The sequence below is a fragment of the Dama dama genome, chromosome 11 (assembly GCF_033118175.1).
Source record: "Dama dama isolate Ldn47 chromosome 11, ASM3311817v1, whole genome shotgun sequence".
Taxonomy (NCBI): Eukaryota; Metazoa; Chordata; class Mammalia; order Artiodactyla; family Cervidae; genus Dama; species Dama dama.
This window is the reverse complement of record NC_083691.1, coordinates 78,982,034-79,003,780: the sequence shown is the minus strand read 5'-3', so window position 1 is coordinate 79,003,780 and position 21,747 is coordinate 78,982,034. Positions and strand designations below refer to the sequence as shown.

The 21,747-nt window shown below is 39.7% G+C and overlaps 1 long non-coding RNA gene across 4 annotated transcripts in view; it reads left to right on the top strand.

Annotated features, from left to right (window-relative positions):
- The window catches only part of LOC133064971 (uncharacterized), a 71,372-nt gene that overhangs the window by 48,270 nt on the left and 1,355 nt on the right, over positions 1 to 21,747 (top strand). For all 4 annotated transcript variants that reach the window (XR_009694795.1, XR_009694794.1, XR_009694792.1 and 1 more), the window contains 2 exons: positions 11,616 to 11,666; positions 11,965 to 12,290. This is a non-coding gene — a long non-coding RNA (uncharacterized LOC133064971). The remainder of the gene's footprint in view (positions 1 to 11,615; positions 11,667 to 11,964; positions 12,291 to 21,747) is intronic.

The window sequence follows — 21,747 nt, the reverse complement described above, 5'->3', positions numbered from 1 at the left end:
CAGGAAGAAACTCAGTCATCCATCCATTATGTGTCTCCAGCACAGGGCCTTGGTTACACAACTCTGATCCGGTTTCTCCAAGGCCACTCAAGTCTTGAGGACCATCAGACTGTGAGTCATAATCACTTTAGCATTGACTCCTAAGTTCCCTCTTGTTGATTTTACACCTCAAGCCCTTCAGTTTCTCTCTTTCTTGGAGGCCTTGGGTTCGGTGTGGCAGTTTTTGTTTTCTGATGTCATCTTGTGTCATGACCCACGCCATCCACTGCAGGACCTGCCACGGCTACTCTTGTCTCTGCTTTTCTTGAAGTCAGGCGTGCTGTCATTACTGCTGCTTTTTCTGGGCTACTTCGAGCTGTGGAGAGAGTTCTTTTCCTGTGATTATAGCTCTTTCTTCCAATTTTGACTGATCTGGCATCTCTATGATTATAGCTCATTAGGACTCCTGAGGCTAGGAGGCACTATTTTTTTATTCTACCTTGTTTTTATTTTTTTTTAAATAACATGTATTATAACTTACTTTTTTCAGGGAAGTATAAATATGCAAACAATAATAGTCATTAATCCCACAGTCCAGTAACGCTTCACAGTATTTTTTTAAAAATAAAAATAATAAACCCAAGGGAAGAAATTAAAGCAATAAAAATGGTATCAGAGAAGAATACAAGCTCCTCTTCTGCCCCTGAATCCCTCCCCAAAATATAACTACCATTACTAATTTTTGTGTATCCTTGTTACTGCACATGTATGTATGTCCTTTAACAAAATTTTACATAAAAAATAATCTTTCTGTATTCATCATCATTCTACATTTTGCTTTTTTCACCTAAAATGCTATCTAAGAGATTTTTCCATCTGTGCACTGCAGAGATACTCCCTATTTTTAATGTCTGCGTAGTCTTTGTTAGAAGAGAATGTGCCTTCCAAATGAAATGCATTCAAATAAAATTATTCCAGGTCATTTCTGCCCCTTACTTCCTCCACTCCCTGAATCCACAGTGACTTATCTGACTTACAAGTTTGGAAGAATAACTTAGGCATGTTAGTTTCAACCCTGGCCTTCCTGAGACTCTCATTTTCACAGTGGTGAAAAAACTAGTACCTTCCTTGTATAGAGATTAGATGAGTTAATATATGTAAAGCTCTGATGATGCATAGAAATTATTCAGTAAGTGCTAGTTCTCATAATTAATTTTGCATATGCTGTACTGGGACTTGCTTTCTCCCTTAGCAATATATCTTAAGGATTATTCCACAGCAGTATATATGCATGCATGTTTAGTTGCTCAGTCATGTCCAGCTCTTTGTGACCCCATGGACTGTAGCCCACCAGGCTCCTCTATCCATGGGATTTTTTCAGGCAAGAATGCTGGAGTGGGCTGCCATTACCTCCTCCAGGAGATCTTCCCAACCCAGGAATTGAACCCACATCTCCTGTGTCTCCTACATTGACAGGCAGATTCTTTACCTGCTGGGCCATTGAGGAAACCCACTTATAGATATACTTCATTTTAAAAGTGGCTAGAATGGTGTTTCATAGTATAACCACACTGTAGTTTATTTAGATGTGCCCCAGTTTGGGTTGTTTCTAACATTCAACCCTTTCTCATCTGAGGATACAGAGTTCTAGAGTCAGTCATTATAAGGTTCACTTGCCATAAGTATATTTCCCTTTATTTAACAAACATGTATATCATCTACTACCTGTCACACAATGTCCTAATCACCTTTAAAACTTTATTATTAACTCATTAATACTCATAATGATGCTTTTGAAATAGGAGCAGTTTAATCTCCATATTACACATTGGGAAACTGAGGCACAGAGAGGTTAATTAACTTACCAGAGATCACATGGCTGGGAAAAGGAGGACTGAAAAAGCCAGGCCAGGCAATCTGTCTCCCAAATTCACACATTTGACCTCCCTGTCCACATTCTTCACCTCTCTTTATTCTAAACCCTGTGGCATCACTTCAACAAGACCCTGAGACTCATCTTGTCCCATTGCACACCCCTATTGTGGATGGGAATTCAGCCTCTTTGGAATATACTTAGGGACGTATAGGTGATTTAAAAGAGAACATGATCGGGACTTTGCTGGTGGTCCAGTGATTAGGACTGTGCTTGCCAACGCAGGGGGCACGAGTTCAATCTCTGATCAGGGAACTAAGATCCCACATACTATGTGGTGGGGCCAAAAGAAAAAAAAAAAAAGACAAAACATGTTTGCTGAATCAGTCTGACTCAAATTACCAAGAGCCAGCTTTTCTAAGGACTGTCCCGACTATAGCCAGCCAACATGGAGAAAGCTTTTCAACTGATGATACTAGCATTTGCCTTCAGAGGTCCCAGGTCTGGGCTCTCTACTCTGCCACAGTGGCCCGCTGAGCAAACTCACAATGCAGGTTAGCAGACAGCCTTAAAATAAACAAACATGTTTGTGCTGTGCCTGGTTATGAAACAGTGCATATCCAATTTGGTAGTGCAAAACTCATGCAAATAATCTTTGCTTTTTCCGATTCCTGCTGTGTATGAGTCTTTGACTTGGCCAACTCAAATTCCTAAAATACTAAGGTTCAGAAAGTCTGGTCAAAGTTTACTAGTTAAATATGAAACCCTGCCTCCTCTATCCGTCATCACTGCCCCCATCCCTACCCTCAAGCAACTTTAGCTTTTAGACGTGTACACTAAATGCCTTTTTCTTTAAAGATATGGATGAGATATTTCTTTTGGAGTATATCCAGATAATCTGGCAAATCCACACTTGATGTTAGCCACAGGGAAGAATATTTATCAAAAAAAAAAAAAAAAAGAGGAACAAAAAATAAAATTAGGGCAGACTATGGACTCACCCTCCTTAGAAATCAAAAAAATGGAAGACCTTACCAAACTGAAGGGTTTAATTTTTTTTTTTTGCTTTGTTAATGGAAAAAATATGTACACATACATAATTTAATATTCTGGAAAATTCTTAATGATTGGCATTTATATTTTCATTTCAAAAGTTATTGCTTATTCTAACATACTAAAACCTGTATTTTTTCCTTTTATACATAAACTTCTATCTCTGGGTTCTGTCTTTTAGAAAGAAAGTTACTTAAGGCCAGTTTTTTACCCATCCTGAAGCTTAAATTTTGGCTCAAGGAGATTCCTGTCCTGTTCCAGCTGTGACATGTTGAAAATAAACCTGGCAATTGGAGACAATTTATTATACTTTCTGAGCTTTTGCTGTGGCTGTAGCCCTTTATGTCTTAGGAAATAGGGTGGGAGATAGGGAGAGAAGTGGGGGAGAGGGAAGGAGAAGGGGAGGAGATCTGATGGGAACAGGAAATAGGGTCTTCCAGTTTTCCCAGGACTTCTTTTACCTTTTACCTTTGCATCCTCCAAGGGGATGAACTGCCTCTGCACATACAGGCACACCTCACTTTATTGTGCTTCACTTTTTTGTGAGCTTTGCAAATATTGTGCTCTTTACAAATGGAAGGTTTATGGCCATCCTGCATCAAGGAAGTCTATCAGCACCATTTTCCCAGTAACATTTGCTCATTTCATAACTCTGTCACACTGGTAATTCCAGCAATGAACATGAAAAAAGAGTCACTCAGTTGTGTCCGACTCTTGATGACGCCATGGCCTGTAGCCCAGTAGGCTTCTCTGTCCATGGAATTTTCCAGGCAAGAATACTGAGTGGATAGCCATGTCCTCCTCCAGGGTATCTTTGTGACCCAGGGATCAAACCCAAGTCTCCCGCTTTTCAGGCATATTCTTTGCTGTCTGAGCCACTAGAGAAGCCCTTTTTCAATATTGTACTTGCTACGGTGACATGATCAGTGATATTTCATGTTAGTACTACTACTCACTGAAGGCTCAGATGACAGCATTTTTTAGCAATAAAGTGTATTTAAATTGGGCTTTTTCTACGGCTCAGTGGGTGAAGAATCAGCCTGCATAGGAGACATAGGAGACACAGGTTCCATTTCTTGGTCAGAAAGATACCCTGGAGGAGGAAATGGCAACCCACTCCAGAATTCTTGCCTGGAAAATCCCATGGACGGAGGAGCCTGGCAGGCTACAGTCCATGGAGTCACAAAGGGTTGGACGTGACTGAGTGAGTACACATGCACGTATTTAAATTAAGATTTGTTGTTTTTTTAGACATGATGCCATTGCACACTTGATGGGCTACAGAATAGCATAAGCATAAATTTTATATGCACTGGGAAACCAAAAAATTCATGTGACTTGCTTTACTACAGTCTTCACTTTATTGCTGTGGTCTGGAACCAAACCCACAGTATCTCCGAGGTCCGCCTGTGTGTCTAATCCAACTCTTCTCATAGGGAGGTAGTTGAGCAAGAAGGGATTGCATTGGGATGGGAGCAGGGACTTGTCTTACCCTTAATTATAGTGCACAGTGCCTGAGATTGAACACAAGAAACTAGATTCTGGCAGAATTGCTAAGAACAAAGACAGAAATTGATTTAAAAAGAAGTGATCCATTTTTCATTAAAAATACCAACCACACACTCACGAAATTAATCACCATATCCTCCCACCCCAGTGTCATCTACTGGAAACTGCTCTAAACCCTTGTCCCTACTGAAGAAGTAGGTCCAACAGCCATGTTCTGTAGCTTGTTATCCAGCTGTCCATTCTCATGGCTGATTGGACAAGAGGTGAATACCTGATTCAAGGGCAGTTAATCCATAAATTCACTAGATGCCCATGACCTGTAGCCAGATGTGAAAAGAGAAAGAGATACTGGGCTAATCAGAGTCATTCTCAGAGGAGTGGCATGAAAGCAAGGAGAGAAGTTATTAGCAGTGCAGAAAGGAGGAAGGGCGAACCGTATTTAAAATGATGAAATCCCACAAACACCGATGAATGTCTGTTAGTGAGGTCTGTCAGGCCACCTCAAATTGAGAACTAGCTTTTAGCACTAGTTGCTCCGAGGGCCAGCCTGTGATGGTTTCTGTTCTTGGATTTCTGAGAGCTTCCATTATCTTATCTTGTATTTTTCTTAAAGTTCTTATACTCCAGCTAGCTGGAATGAGTGCCTGGTAGTTGTAGCCAAGAAAAAGCCGAACTAAAGCATTATTAAATAGGCAGGCCAAAATAAAGCCAAAATAAAGAGGACTGAGAAGTCACGAAAGTCAAAGCCAAAAGCAATGGGAGTAGGTGACTCTGTTAAAGTTCTTGAGGTTGCCAATAATGTTGTTGAAACTAGTTCAAATTGATTAAAGAAGAAGAAAGAAAAGGAATTCATATATTTATGTGAAGGATGATCAAGTAGAGCAGGGGCAGCCAGGACTCTTAAAAACTAGTGACAGTTCCTCAAAATGTTAATCATGGTCTTATTACCATATGACCCAGTGGTTCGACTCCTATGAAAACTTAAGTGCACACTAAAACTTGTGCACCAGTGTTCATAGCAGCATTATTCAGAATAGACAAAGAGTGGAAACAGCTCCAATGTCCACCAACTGACGAATGATAAAGAAATTAGCATACCCCTATCATGGAATATTATTTTATCATATAAAAGAAATGAAATGCTGATACATACTACAGCATGAATGAACCTTGAATAAGTGAAAGAAACTAGACACAAAAGGTCGCTTATTATATGGTCCCAGTTGGCTACTGGGGGCTGGGCAGAGTGGGGAATAGAAAGTGATTGCTAATGGGCCTGGAGTTTCTTCTGGGGGAGATGAAAATGGTCTGGAATTAGATAGTGATAGTTGCTGCACAATTCTGAATATAATTTAAAAAACCAACTCAATTTCATACTTCATTTTTTGAAATATTTACTTTTATTTATTTGGTTACACCAGGTCTTAATTGAGGCACACAGAATCTTTGATCTCCGTTGTGGAATATGGGAGCTTTAGTTATAGCATGTGGGACCTAGTTCCCTGAGCAGGGATGGAACTCACGTCCCCAGCAATGGGAGCTTGGAGTCTTAGCCACTGGACCACCAGGGAAGTCCCTCAGTTGTATACTTTAAAAGATAGAATTTTCTCAACATGTGAATTATATCTAAAGCTATTATTACAAAAGTTATATACATATGAAAACAGAACAAAGCCAAACAAAACAACAATATTGTGTCTCAAAGTGGAAAGCCAGGAAGAGAAAACCACATGACTCTCCTCTGTCTCTCTCCACCCCCTACTGCCCCAGGCTGTCATCTCTGCTTCCCTATGGACATCTGCTTCATTCTTCCCTCTCTACAAATCAGCTTTCTTTGCTTTTTCATGCACAGAGCAGCCTATAAACCCCACAGTTCAAACTTACGTGTTGTGACAGAGACTAACCAGGTGGCCACCTGTCCATTTGTTCTTCATTCTGAGCATATAATGAAATGACATTTTTCAGCGTCCTTTGCAGTTCACTTCAGTTCAGTCACTCAGTTGTGTCCGACACTTTGAGACCCCATGGACTGCACAGCACACCAGGCTTCCCTGTCTATCACCAACTCCCGGAGCTTGTTCACACTTATGTCCATCGAGTCAGTGATGCCATCCAACCATCTCATCCTCTGTAGGCTCCTTCTCCTCCTGCCTTCAATCTTTCCAACATCAAGGTCTTTACTAATGAGTCAGTTCTTCACATCAAGTGGCCAAAGTGTTGAAGCTTCAGCTTCAGCATCAGTCCTTCCAGTGAATATTCAGGACTGATTTCCCTTAGGATTGACTGGTTTGATCTCCTTGCAGTCCAAGGGACTCTTTACAGTCAAGTGCAGTCATATGATGAATTATGGCCAGGAAGATATGGGCAGAAATGATACATACTATTCTCAGGCCTGGCCAATTAAAAAACCTACTGTGTACCCCTCCATCCTCTTCCTCTTCCTTTGACCAGGACCTTAGAAAATAGTTGAACTACTAGATGAAAAAGGAGCCTGGATATTTGATAAAATTTATTGGAGCACAGCATTTCCCCATTGACCTATTTGAACTAGATATGATTGAGAAATAAGCTACTGAAATTTGGGGGTCAGTTGTTGCAGTAGTTAACCTACTCTGACCATATATGTCCTCTGTACAAAAGACTAACCCAGATTGACTGGCTGGGCTCTCAGTTCCAATGTAAAATCTTCAGATAAGAAAATTGCATTGGTCCTAAGTGAGTCAGGGAGTCTCCTAGTTCAGTTGTCTGAAGCTGAGGCATGAGGTCACAGGGCATAAACATAGTTCCCTAGGCGCTACTTACATAAGCAAGAGGCATTTCTTAGAGAAAAGATGTCCACTCTAGGGGTTAAGAAGGAGGGGTCACTGTGAATTAGGGAGATGAAGATGCGATGCCCAGAGCAACTCTTTCTCCGCCTAATACATTCATAGAAATATAGGTATGGGTATAGATATATTATAGATATGGATGTAATATATTCTGGTTCCTAATTTTAAAGGTAAAGTTCTTTTTAGGCAATTTGAAAAAAGAAAAAAAGACTGAGTCACCATTTTGCTGTACCTCCTCCACGCCTTTACATTCCATTCCTTCTTCTCCCCACCCCGCCACCCCCGCCATCCTAGGGGACAGTACAATGCAGTGTGTGCCTGCTAAGTCACTTAAGTTGTGTCCAACTCTGTAATCCTATGGACTGTACCCCACCAGGCTCTTCTATCTATGGGATTCTCTAGGCAAGAACACTGGAGTGGGTTGCCATGCCCTCCTCCAGGGAATCTTCCTGACCCAGGGATTGAACCTGTGTCTCCTGCAAGTCCTGCATTGCAGACAGATTCTTTACTGCTGAGTCACCAGTGTAGCTAAGAGTAATTAACTCTTTAGAATGAGATTACCTGGCAATAGCTTTGTTTCACTGTTTCCTGGCTCTGGGATGTTGGACAATTTATTTAACTCCTGTCTGTTCTAATTTCCCCATCCATATGGGAATATTACCATAGAAGAGTCTCATGAAGATCAATTAGTTTGCTCAGGGTATAGGATTGTGCCTGGTTCATAGGGAGAATTTATTTGCTGTTTGTTGTTATTATGTATTTGAAACTGCATTGCAAATTTAAAAAATTTTTTCTCGAATCTTCTAAAGATGAAAGGCGGACTGTATTTTTAGTGACAACTCTTTTTATGTTCTTGAAGATCCCAAAGAGGTGGCAATCAGTTGTTCTTGGGGATGCTCTGAACTGGTGGAGTTATCCAAATGCAGATATTTACATGGAGATTGAAAAGCAGAGACTTTACTTTGTCGACAAAGTTCCCTACAGTCAAAACTATGGTTTTTCCAATAGTCATGTATGGATGTGAGAGTTGGATGATAAAGAAAGCTGAGCATCAAAGAATTGATGTTTTTGAGCTGTGGTGTTGGAGAAGACTCTTGACAGTCCCTTGGACTGCAAGATCAAACCAGTCAGTCCCAAAGGAAGTCAGTCCTGAATACTAATGGGAAGGACTGAGGCTGAAGCTGAAGCTCCAATACTTTGGCCACCTGATTTGAAGAACTGACTCATTAGAAAAAACCCTGATGCTGGGAAAGATTGAAATCTGGAGGAGAAGGGGCCTACAGAGGATGAGAGGGTTGGATGGCATCACCAACTCAATGGACATGAGTTTGAGCGAGCTCCGGGAGTTGGTGATGGACAGGGAAGCCTGGCATGCTGCAGTCCATGGAGTCTCAAAGAGTCGGACACGACTGAATGACTAGACTGAACTGAGATGAAGATACTGAGGTTTTTGTTTAAGTAACACAAAGAGCCATTTTTATTGGCAGCAGGTATACCTCTTCCAGATTATTGTAATGTCTCATTTCCTCTGTTAACGGTCTGAATCAAGAAGTTGGGGCCTCAGGACTTCGGTCAAGAGGACTAGAGGAGACTCCCACCCAGGAGACAGGACGAGCTGCTGCACCACACTGGCAGCTGAAAGCAAAGGAGGGGGATGCTAGGTAGGAGCCCCTGGAAAGAGTCTTACAGGGGAAATTTAGGAGCAGTGATATCCAATATCCACTTGTACAGGGTTTTTTCCTGCACTGTAATTCCCCTCTGTAATCATTAAGACTTCATGGAGTTTGCTAAAATTGCAGCCTTATGTTAGCAGCATCCTGGGAAATAGAAAGAAGGTTTTCATATTTCATAGTAACGTAGATATCAGAGAGTGACAGCCAGCTGGAAAAGCTGTTATGAGATGGCTAGAGGTGACGGGGGAAGAATTCTGGAACAGAGCTGCTCAGTGTAAGGTGACCAGTGGAAACCAGCATGGATTGGGGAATATGTAAATACCTGGAAAGAGGCAAGGAAGGTAATCCAATAAAGCTGGAAAAATCTGGATAATCTCTCTCTGCATATGTGTTTAAATGTGCGTTTGTGTGTCTGCATACATATACAGAATTTATATCCACTTTGGATTTATGGCATATAATTTTTCCCATTATGTCGTGAGCTTTCTTAGTATCTTTAAATATTGTTCAAGTATATAACAAGTATATAATGAATTATGATCTGTTAATACCCTATGGTTTTATTCTCTTATTTATTTAACTACTTCCAACTTTTAGACTTTTTTAAAAATTTTTCACTTTTGTAAGTAACACTGCAGTGAACATTCTTACATATTCTTCTTTGCATATTAAAAAATTATTTCTCAAGATAAGTTCTCAAAAGTCTGTTTTCTGTGCTAAATTGTATGAACGGTTTTAGGCTTTTGATATATACTGACAAATTGCCTGTTGGGAAGCTCATAGCCTAAAGGGCTCCATAACCACTGCACCCCATCTTTATGTGAGATTAGCTGTGCTCATTTAAGGAGGGTGAACGTGATAAATATGGGACCGCATTTGCTTATTACCAAGAGATTTCATCAAGGAAATATGTCTCAATTTCCTTGTCAAAAACTTGCCTTTCTTTACCTCCAGGATAGTCTTTCTTTAGCAGATTTAGCTCTGAGGAAACACTGATATTCTTTACAGAGAGAACTCTCTAGCCTCCCTCAAAGGGAGCTTATTCTTTTTAAAATTTTTTAAAACTTTTTATTTCATATTGGAGTATAGACAATTAACAATGTTGTGATAGTTTCAGGTGCATAGCAAAGGGACTCATCCATGTATGTACATGTATCTATTCTCCCCTAAACTCCCCTCCCATCCAGGCTGCTACATAACATTGAGTTCCCTGTTCTATACAGTAGGACCCTGTTGGTTATCCATTTTAAATATAGCAGTGTGTACATGTCAGTCCAAACTCCCTAACTATCACTTCCCTCTATTCTCCCCGGACCTGCACCCCTGCCCCACTGGAAACTATTAGTTAGGTCTCTGAGTCTGTGAGTCTGTTTCTGTTTCCTAAATAAGTTCATTTGTATCATTTCTTTTTAGATCCCACATATAAGGAATGTCATATTTCTCTTCTATCTGATTTACTTCACTCGGCATAACAGTCTCTAGGCCCATCCTTGTTACTGCAAATGGCGTTATTTCATTCTTTGGATGAGTAGTATTCCATGCATATATGCACCACATCATCTTTATCCATCCCTGTCAATGGACATTTAGGTTGCTTTGATGCTTTAGCTGTTGTAAACAGTGCTTCAGTGAGCATTGGGGTGCATGTATCCTTTCGGGCCATGTTTTTCTCTGGGTATACGCCCAGGAGTAAGATTGCTGGATCATGTGGCAACTCTATTTTTAGTTTTATTAAGGAACCTCCATACTGTTCTCCATAGTGGCTGTACCAATTTACATTCCCCCTAACAGTGTAGGAGGATTCAAAGGGAGCTTATTCTTAATTCTCCTCTGTCTACTTTGAAAGCATGGTGAAATGATCCATCTGCTGGTGGCATGACTGAGGGAAAACCTTGTCTATGAATCTCAAGTTTACCCCCACAGTAGGTATCTTGACTCTAGATAAATGCCCACTAGTTCTCACATAACATACTTAGAGTGATTGTAACTTTACATATTACTATAGAGAATATTGGTGACAAAATATGATGGGGATGTAGAGACCATTTACAAGACCAGACTGACGTATGTAACATCGTCCACTAGAACGTGCTGAGTGTTAGGATGGAGTTAGTGGCATCGCCATGAGAGGAACAATACAAGTGATATGCTCACACCAGCTGTCCTGGCTCTCTCTTAACTGCATCCTTTAGTCGAAAGATAACCATGGGCAGCTCTGAGCCCTCAGTTCAGAGGGAGCAAGCCATTCAATTTCTTTGACTTTATTAAAAAATTCATGGGAAGTAGTTCTTGAGAAGTCCCTAGAACTCTGTTCTGCACTTTCAACACTTGACATCACAAATCCTCCACGGAGAAGTTGTGGAAACTAAGCAAGAAGTTTAATTGCATCTCCTGAATCATAGCTAAATAGTGAAAGAACCTGGACTAGTACTGTACATTTCCTTTTATTTGTTTATTTGTTCTTACAGTACTGTTGCTGACTACCAAAGTAATGCATGTGCATAGGAGAGAGAAATGAAAGTACAAAGAGTAAAATAAAAATCACCCATAATTCCAGAACAATAGGGATTGCTGCTGTTAACATTTTGGTAGATTATTTTCTCATGCTTTTATCCATGGATCTATAAACATACTATCATCTCTTTTGTAATTCTGAGATCATACAGTATTATTTTATAATGTCCTTTTTTCTTGTTGTAGGTTGTTTCTGATTTTGCACCATCAAAAGTAATACCATGAGGGCATTTCTTGGTAGGTAAGCCTTTGTATGTAGCTCTGATTATTTTCTTTGGGCTGATTCCTCAAAGTGAAGTTGCTGAGTTAAAGGCAGTCACAGTTTAGAGATTTTGATAAACAGTACTAGCAGGCCCTCTAGAAATATGGACCACTTTCCACACCTGTTAGTAGTAGGGGAGACTACCTGTTTGCCTGTCTCCTCATCTACACCAAGGAGAATTTTTTTTGAAAAATAAATCTTACAAGTTGATTTCTGGCAAATGATGTCTCCTCACCTTAATTTGTACTTAAAACAAGATCTTCTCTTATACAGAATTATCGATGCTCTGTACTTCTTCCTTGATGAATGCCAGCTTGTGTCCTTCGCCGTGGTAATACTTCCTCACCTGCCTCGTGGCCAGCTTGGTGAGCCTCGTTTTGTGCAGAATCCTGGATGACTAAGAGTGACACCAGTGAGAAGATGCCTCTCTCATACCGTGTCCCTGGGAGGCCCCTAAGGCTCTTCCACAGGAATGGCTTCTCACTCCTGGGCAAAAATGGTCCATTTTACACCATGGACTGTCTGTACCTGGGTCATGTCTCACTGCACAGGCTGGTGCCAAAATGCCGCCGTTTGGGAAAGAAGGTTGCAGGTCTGAGGTAATCTCATATTCATTTTAGTTCATAGACTAACCGATTTATAGATCTTCCCCAAACTACAGCTGTCACAGTTTCACTAAAATGAAAGTGGCCAGGCGGACCTTACCTGAAAAGGATCATTCAGTTGAGTGCAAGTCCCCAGGACCCAAGGATGAAAAACTCCCATTGTGACTGGAAGGACTTTGATGATGAGCACCGCTGACCTGTGCCAACTGGAAATGTTCTGCATCACAGACCATTCCCACCTCCATTCAGGCACTCAGTGTGGACAAAACCAAGTTTTCGATTAGGAGGAGGGTGAGGAGTGATACACAAATTTCTTGATCTGGCGACACACATACTTAGGTGCACACAAATGCATTCTGATTGCACATATGCATAAAATTACTAGGAAAACAATAAATGCTGGAGAGGGTGTGGAGAAAGGGAACATTCTTGCACTGTTGGTGGGAATGTAAATGGATGTAGCCACTATGAAAGACGGTATGGAGATTCCTTAAAAAAACTAGGACTAAAACCACCATACGACCCAGCAATCCCACTCCTAGGCATATACCCTGAGGAAACCAGGGTTGAAAAAGACACATGTATCCCATTGTTCAGTGCAGCACTATTTACAATAGCTAGAACATGGAAGCAACCTAGATGTCCATCAACAGATGAATGGGTAAAGAAGTTGTGGTAATATACACAATGGAATATTACTCAGCCAAAAAAAGGAACACATTTGAGTCAGTTCTAATGAGGTGGATGAACCTAGAACCTATTATACAGAGTGAAGTAAGTCAGAAAGAGAAATATAATATCATATTCTAACGCATATATACAGAATCTAGAAAAATGGTACTGAAGAATTTATTTACAGAGCAGCAATGTAGAAACAGACATAGAGAATAGACTTATGGACATGGGGAGAGGGGAGGAGAGGGTGAAATGTATGGAGAGAGTAACATGGAAACTTACATTACCATATGTAAAATAGACAGCCAACGGGAATTTGCTGATGGCTCAGGAAACTCAAACAGGGGCTCTGTGTCAACCTAGAGGGGTGGGACGGGGAGGGAGAGTGGAGGGAGGTTCAAAAGGGAGGGGATATATGTATGCCTATGGCTGATTCATGCTGAGGTTTGACAGAAAACAGCAAAATTCTGTAAAGTGATTATCCTTCAATTAAAAAATAAATAAATTTTAAAAATTACTAGGAAAAGAAACTAAAGGAAATGACATGACCAAAAGCAAATTATTCATTTTATATTTCTTTTTCCAAAAATAATTTCAGACTGTCTAAAGGCAAATTAATACAGTAATATCCATACAACTTACTCCTTGGATGAACCTTTGATAGGCACTCAGACTGCCTCCCTAAAGTGTGCAGACAAAAAAGGAAACTGCTTCTTAAATTCAATGGAAAAGTTTTATGTGCTTTACTTACATTCATGAAGAACCATAAACCAGGGGTGGGAAATCTCTCCAGGTCTTTAACATTATTATTATAATCCAAGTGTTTCATTGCACTAAAGAACCACTTAGGACTTCTTATGTTTCTAGTTACAGTTTATCTCTTAAATGCCTGTTCTTTACTCACAGACTTCTGACATTTGGAGAAAGACTGAAAATAAAATAAATCTTCTATCTTTTATTACTTAAATCAGAGGCCATTTTAACTTTATAAGATTTTAACTTTATAAGATTTCGTTACAAGGTTTTGATCCTGTATTTGGTCATTTAGTTATTGGATTTAAAATTTGGCGTTTCAGTGGACCTCAGAGCAGTGAATTTCTAGAAATGTACAATCAAGATATCACCTAGTGGTTCACCTGAAAGTTTTTAGTTAATCAGACTTGGTTTTATCAGGTCATCCCACAGTAGTTTGCTGAGGTTTTACATATAGATGAGGAATATTTGATTTAACTCTGTAGGGGATATGAATTAGTAGAAGAATGGATTTTCTGAGGAAAATAAGAAACTAGTAAGGACAAGAAATTGTGATAATAGCTGCTGTGTTAGCTTATAGTGCAAACTGAATAGTGGAGGAAGGAGGACAGCATGGAGAAAAAGCATCTGCTCAGTAACTAATGAGAGGCTAGGAAATCAGCATCTACAGCCCAAGGAGGAAGTGGGAGAGAAGAATTGGTAACCCTGGCTGGCAAGCATACTTGGGTACCCTGAATACTAAAAATTTGTGCCTTTATCATACTCCAGGTCAAGTTAATTTTCTGCTTCTGCTCTTCTCCGTTCATTCATTAAGCAAATGTTTATTAAGCACTTGCCATATGCCAGGTGCTTGTCCAGGGGCTGGGAATACAGTAGTGAACAAAATAAAGTCCTGCCAAAGTCCTTTCAACTCTAGCCTATATTTACTTCTTCAGCTCTCACACTAGCCTCTCAGTCTTCACCCTCTTTTCCCCCTCTGCAACCTGATTTCTTTTCCCACCATCATGATAAAACAGCTCTCTGAAGACCAGGGACGACCTAATCACTGTATCTAGTGCCGCTTTGTCTTTCCCCATCTTCCTCAGACTCCGCAGCATTTAAGAGCATCTGATTTCCATCAGTTTTTAAAACTCTTGGCTTCTCTGGGTTTTGTGACGTGACACTAGCTTGACATGCCTTCTATGACTGTTATGCTCTTTGACTTGTTCTCTTGCCTCCTAAACAGTGGTGGTCTGTTCATTTCTAACACATTGCTCACGTCTATTTTCTCTTTCTCAAATCTTTCTCCTTGATCCTTCTCATGACTTAAGTCATTGGCTCTATTTAGAAGTATCCTAAATCTATATCCCCGGACCCAGCTCTCTCCTAAACTTAAATCTCACATTTTAGGCTTTGTGCTGGAGGCTTCCATCTGGGCATCTGCTCGTGATGCCCAGCGCAATCTGTTTAAAACTGAAGGCAGCGTTTTTACCACCCAGGGTTCAAAACTGCAAACAACAGAAACCCACTCTGGCTAATTCAAGCAGAAGATGAATTCACTGGGAGGATATCAGGTGGCTCACTGGGTCGACAGGGAAGCCAGAGGACCAAGCATGGAAAATGGGCAGGAACCCAGGCAGTCTAGGGCACAGAGAGCACGGCCAAGTTCACTCCATAGGAGGAGTCTGTTGAGGACGCTGCCCTGGAGCCGGCTTTCTCCGCACACAATCAACGCTGGCCTTCAGTGTCTCAGTCATCTTCCAGTGTGGTCCTTGACGGCTAGATTTTTGTATTATTCCCCCCAGATTCAAAGACTTGGGTTGGGGCTTCTGATTGGTCTAGGTCATGTGCTGGGTCCCAGCTGCCCAGGATGACAGCTGATTCCCTTCAGCTTCCCACAAAAGGAAAGGGATCTGACACAGGCCAACCAGAAAATGGCAACTAACCACTATCTTTCCCTCTCCTCACCTCATTTCCTTATGTCCCCTTTTGCATTTAATGCTGCCATCCTTCTCTCCATTACTGGGAGTTGAATCTGGATGATTTATTTTACTCCTTTTTCTCCCTTAGCTTCTGAGGCAGTCAGTCATCGAGGTTTGCAAGGATTTATTTGTTGTTCATTCATTTGTTGTTTTCCTTCACAGTATTTTCTTCTTGGACCTTTCCATAGCTACTCCTCCGAATTGCATTCTCCACTTCCAGGACCTCCTCCAATTTATCCACCCACAGGTTCATTTTTTTCTGTAGCAACACTTTGATCTTATCACTTGCACTGTAGATGTCTCAGCCTGGCATTCAAGAATCTCCACAATAGAATTCTAATGAGACTAAGAGGCAAACTGGTGCAGTGAGAAGGGCTTGGCCTTCAGATACAGATTAATTTGAGTTCAAACTCTGATTTTCCCACTTTCTAGTTGTAAGACTCTTGAGGCTCACTTTCCTGATCTGAAAAATGGGAATAATAAAACCTATCTCCTAGGGTGTTTGTAAGTCAGCTCTTTGAAGGTTAGAATGGTGTTATGAGTTCTCTTTAGGTTACAACATCAACTCACAGATGCTTATAATGAACAATATTCAATTACAGACCTGTCTGTTTCCAAACTTTAAGTAAGATTGTCATCAGTGTGGTTTTGACAAAGGCAGTTTAGGATCAGTATGCTACATGTTTTGAGAGCTAAATGGAAATCTAACCACCATTTATAGCATTGTTCCTAATTTCAAACAGCTGACTTGCAAATGACCTTTTGGAAATATTTTATTTGCAAGTAGAGAACTTCCTGTGTTATTAATTTTGGGAGTTGAATTTCCCTGATTGGCTGCTTTCCACTATAACATTGCTATTTTAAAGTATTTCCCTGCAGAATTTCAATTTTGTGAGAGGCTGCTATGAATTCCTTATGGGGAAAAAACATATAGTTATGGTGGACAGATGAAAATTATTAGCTATTATTTCTCAGGCTCACCCAGCATTCTGTAAACGTGGTGAACTTCTAGCACATAGAAAGAAAGCTCTAAAGTTTCACAGTCTCAACAAGCCCTGTTTCATGGCAGAAGTTCTGGGTCGGCCCTGGGAAAACCCAGCTCTGCAGCCCAGACTGGAGCTTCTGTGGGCTTGACATGAATGGCACCATCAGAGCTACCCTAATTAACCTCAGTAGGCATTCATTCACTCACTCATGCATCCACACAGCAAATCCCCCTCAGTCAGGCGTGTTTGGTGAACCTCACAGTATAGGTTTCAGTCTCATCAGCTCCTGCCAAGAATTTACAGCACTGCTGATTGCTTGATTTTTTTCCCCTGAGGTCAGTAAGACTTTAGGTGAAAGATGATAATCATGCCAAGATTGGTAAAAGTTGTTTAATTAGCATGATATTTTAAACTAGTCTCTACACATATAGTTTGTGGGTGGGTATGTGAATTAATATGCACTGCAATGTATTTTTTTGTCTCTCTAATGGTTTTTAAGGTGAACACATGTTAACAATATTATTAAAATAATACTTATGATTATTAAATATTATTTTTGATTAATAGTATGATATGATATACCTAAAAGTGAAATCTCCTATATTTATCTCCACATATTTCTTCATCCACTCAATTTCACTTCCCAAAGGCAACTACTTTTTAACGCATTGGGAGTACATGCTCCCACACTTCTTTTTCTTTGGGAATAATTTTATTTATTTTTAAATCTATTTATTTAAATTGGAGGCTAATTAACATCTGTGTCTCTTTTGCTGTCTCACATATAGGGTTATCATTACCATCTTTCTAAATTCCATATATATGCATTAGTATACTGTATTGGTGTTTTTCTTCCTGACTTACTTCACTCTGTATAATAGGCTCCAGTTTCATCCACCTCATTAGAACTCATTCAAGTGTATTCTTTTTAATGGCTGAGTAATATTCCATTGTGTATATCTACCACAGCTTTCTTATCCATTCGTCTGCTGATGGGCATCTAGGTTGCTTCCATGTCCTGGCTATTATAAACAGTGCTGCGATGAACATTGGGGTACACCTGTCTCTTTCAATTCTGGTTTCCTCAGTGTGTATGCCCAGGAGTGGGATTGCTGGGTCATATGGCAGTTCTATTTCCATTTTTTTAAGGAATCTCCACACTGTTCTCCATAGTGGCTGTATTAGTTTGCATTCCCACCAACAGTGTAAGAGGGTTCCCTTTTCTCCACACCCTCTCCAGCATTTATTGTTTATAGATTTTTGGACAGCAGCCATCCTGACCAGCGTGAAATGGTACCTCATTGTGGTTTTGATTTGCATTTCTCTAATAATGAGTGATGTTGAGCATCTTTTCATATGTTTGTTAGCCATCTGTATGTCTTCTTTGGAGAAATGTCTGTTTAGTTCTTTGGCCCATTTTTTGATTGGGTCATTTATTTTTCTGGAATTGAGCTGCAGGAGGTGCTTGTATATTTTTGAGATTAATTCTTTGTCAGTTGCTTCATTTGCTATTATTTTCTCCCATTTTGAAGGCTTTCTTTTCACCTTGCTTGTAGTTTCGTTAGTTGTGCAAAAGCTTTTAAGTTTAATTAGGTCCCATTAGTTTATTTTTGCTTTTATTTCCATGACTCTGGGAGGTGGGTCATAGAGGATCCTGCTGTGATTTATGTTGGAGAGTGTTTTGCCTATGTTTTCCTCTAGGAGTTTTATAGTTTCTGGTCTTACATTTAGATCTTTAATCCATTTTGAGTTTATTTTTGTGTATGGTGTTACAAAGTGTTCTAGTTTCATTCTTTTACAAGTGGTTGACCAGTTTTCCCAGCACCACTGGTTAAAGAGGTTGTCTTTTCTCCATTGTATATTCTTGCCTCCTTTGTCAAAGATAAGGTGTCCATAGGTGCGTGGATTTATCTCTGGGTTTTCTATTTTGTTCTTTTGGAATAATTTTAAAGTTATCCCTAGGCATTCTTTATAGTTAGAAGCTAGAACAACATTGCCATTTAGCCTCTGACAGATCTTGGAACTCTTCCATACACTGCTTATGTTAAACATATTATAGAAACAAAGAATTAAAAGAACTCTTTTTCCCTCCACTCAAATATTGTTAATTTCTGATTCTGAAAGCCAAAGAAAAAAGCCATGTGTTTTTGGGTACTTATGCTTATGTGGACTATAGATTCATATAATCTACACAATTCCATGACCATAGCATTTAGTTTATAAAAAAAACATTCAGACAATGAAATAAAAGGAGAGAAAAGCCCAACATACTTAAAAAGCAAACAAACAAACTTAATTGCTCTTGAGGTCACTTTAAAAATGTCTGAGGGAGAGACTGTCAAGAAACCAAAGTTTCTAGTTACCTTTCAAGGCCATCTAGCTAATGAGAGCATAACAAAGAAACCATTATAGCAATGTTTTATTTTTCTTCAAATCTTAGGTCAGGGCATTGACAATAAGTGTTGTGTGGCTTCACAAGTATTCAGAAACCCCTCCCACAGTAAGCTCATTTTGACGGAGAAGGGAAGGTAATAAAACACAGAGTCAAGGTTCTGTGTGTGAAGAAAATGTGTTTAATTCTTATTATTTTATAACTGTATTTAGCCTTTTGCCATAATTGAACTCCTGAAAAATGCTGCATATTTTTACTTCTGCTGTTGAATTAAATGACACTTAAAGGGCTCAAAGTGAGAGGTCAGGGGAGCTCTGTATTGAAAATAATCAAAAGGTAAATCTTTTGTTAAGAGTTGTTTTTACCCACTTGTGTCTGACTCTTTTTCGACCCCATGGACTGTAGACTGCCAGACTCCTCTGTCCACAGGCAGGAATACTGGAGTGGGTTGCTATATCCTTCTACAGGGGATCTTCCCAACCCAGGGATCAAACCCTAGTCTCTTGCATTGGCAAGCAGATTCTTTAACACCGAGCTACCTGGGAAGCCCTCTGTTAGAGTTCGGGGTCCAAATAACCACCCAATAATTGGTAACTGTTTAGTATATTTGAATTTTTATGTGTGTTTGATGATAGTGTACAGCTATATTTTCATTTTGAGGGATTTATGTTAAATCTTCTATTTTATTATGGTAGTTTTAGACTGTTTGCAAGATCTAATTTGATAAATATAAAACAGACAAATTAATACTGGCTGCTTTAAAACAATTAGGCAGTGGTTGTTGAAATATTGTTTTCAGATTGACTAGTTTTCAGAGTTCTATGTTTGTTTAATATTCAGTAAATATTTATTGAACAGCTAGTCTGTAATAGGCACTCAATATATAATAGTGAGTAAAAGCAGACACAGTGCAAGCCCACTTTTAATAATAGCAGCAGCTAATACTTACCAAGTTCTTGCAACATATGGGGCCCTGTTCTAAGGGTTCTTAATGTATTATTTCATTGCATCCCCTCAACAACTCTAGGAGTAGAAACAGTATTATCCTCACTTAACAGACGAAAAACCTGGGGGACAGAGAGGTTAAGTAATTTTTCTAGTGTTACATAGCTAGTAAGTGGTAGGGCTGGGATTTCAATCTAGGCAGTGTGACCCCAGGGTCTGCACTCTTAAGCACTGGGATACATTCTCTCCTATTTTCTAAAAGCCTTTCTTGTAGTATACAACCTAATGGGTAAGATACTAATTGAATAATCATTTAAGGAAATGAAAACTTCTAACTCTGATAGTGACATGAAAAGGAATATGGGAGAAACTATTTGGGTCATTGTTACCCATTGTTACCTTCTGGTTACGTGAACAATATTCCTAGTCTTCCTTACAGTTAACTGTGGTCATGCAACTAATCCCAGACTATGGAGTGTGGATGAACGTGAGGTTCATACTTCCATGTCTGGGCCGTAAATTTCCCTGATTGACTCTCCCTATTCTTCCACCACTACCCCTATTTGGTGGCTGAAAAGAGTGGACTTGACACAGAAGAAACCTGCACCCTTGAATGGCTTCGTGGAGCAGAGTCCCTGTTGATCTGTACTGGATAGTGATGAGTAAAAAAAAATATTCTTTTAAGCCAACTGAAATTTTGGAATTGTTTTTAATAGCAGTCAGCCTATCTTGACTAATACAGAAGATGAAACCTTGAAGTTGCATGCTGCTATAAGGAAAAAAACCCTAAAATATATGATTTTGAATTTGTAGCTGGGTAGGGATTGTGTGGAAACAGATTATCAGCTGGCAGAATACTTGAGAGTTTGTTATGTCATCACAAAAGATTTGCTACAACTGTTGCTTGTGACAACTTAAAAGGTAGCACATTACTCGCCTAGTAAGCCTACATAGCTCTACCAGAAGTTTTTGGAAACAGAGTTGGTAGTGTGTGTTGGCTACTATTTGCTAACTTCAGTGAAGCATTAGAACAGAGAGAAAAGCTCAAACAAGAACTGGCCATTTTTTAAGCAGGAGTAAAGGAGTTAGAAGAAGCCCAGAAATTTGGGGGATGAAAAATTAGAAAGCTGACTACTTCTTGACACTGAAATAAGAAACAAAATATTAAAAACCTGTGAGTAACAAAGTCCCAGTTAGACCCAGACTCAAAGATCTGATTAAGAGTGTGGCCTTCCCATCCAAGTCTAATGGCCTGAAGATAGCCCCCATTAAATTGAGAGAGAGGAACCAAGGAAAGAAAACAAAAACAGAAATCATGCTTGAAAATTATGTATAGGAAAGAACTTTGGGTGTGGTTACTGGCACACGTTGCTGACTGGAAGCAAACAGATCAAAAGCCTACCAAGTTTTTGAGGGAATCATGTTCTCAAAGAAATCCTTTGATTATTTGAGTTGAAAGTAACCTTTGAATTTCATACTAGCACCAGTAGGAAGTGAGCTGAGAAGACTCTAAGGAAGGTGTATTCCCCAACACCCTTTTTCTGTAGAGTAGCAAAGCCAGGGACCATGGAGTAGATAAGGGAATTCCTTGCAAAGACGAGTAACATTTAAACAAAGAACTTTTCTTACCCTTCATAGTAACTATCCCAGCAGAATTCTGGAATTTCTGTGGATAAGTGAACTATAAGTGACTACTGTATTTCTCCTCCTATTTGTTCTTTTTCTGAATAAGCATTTAT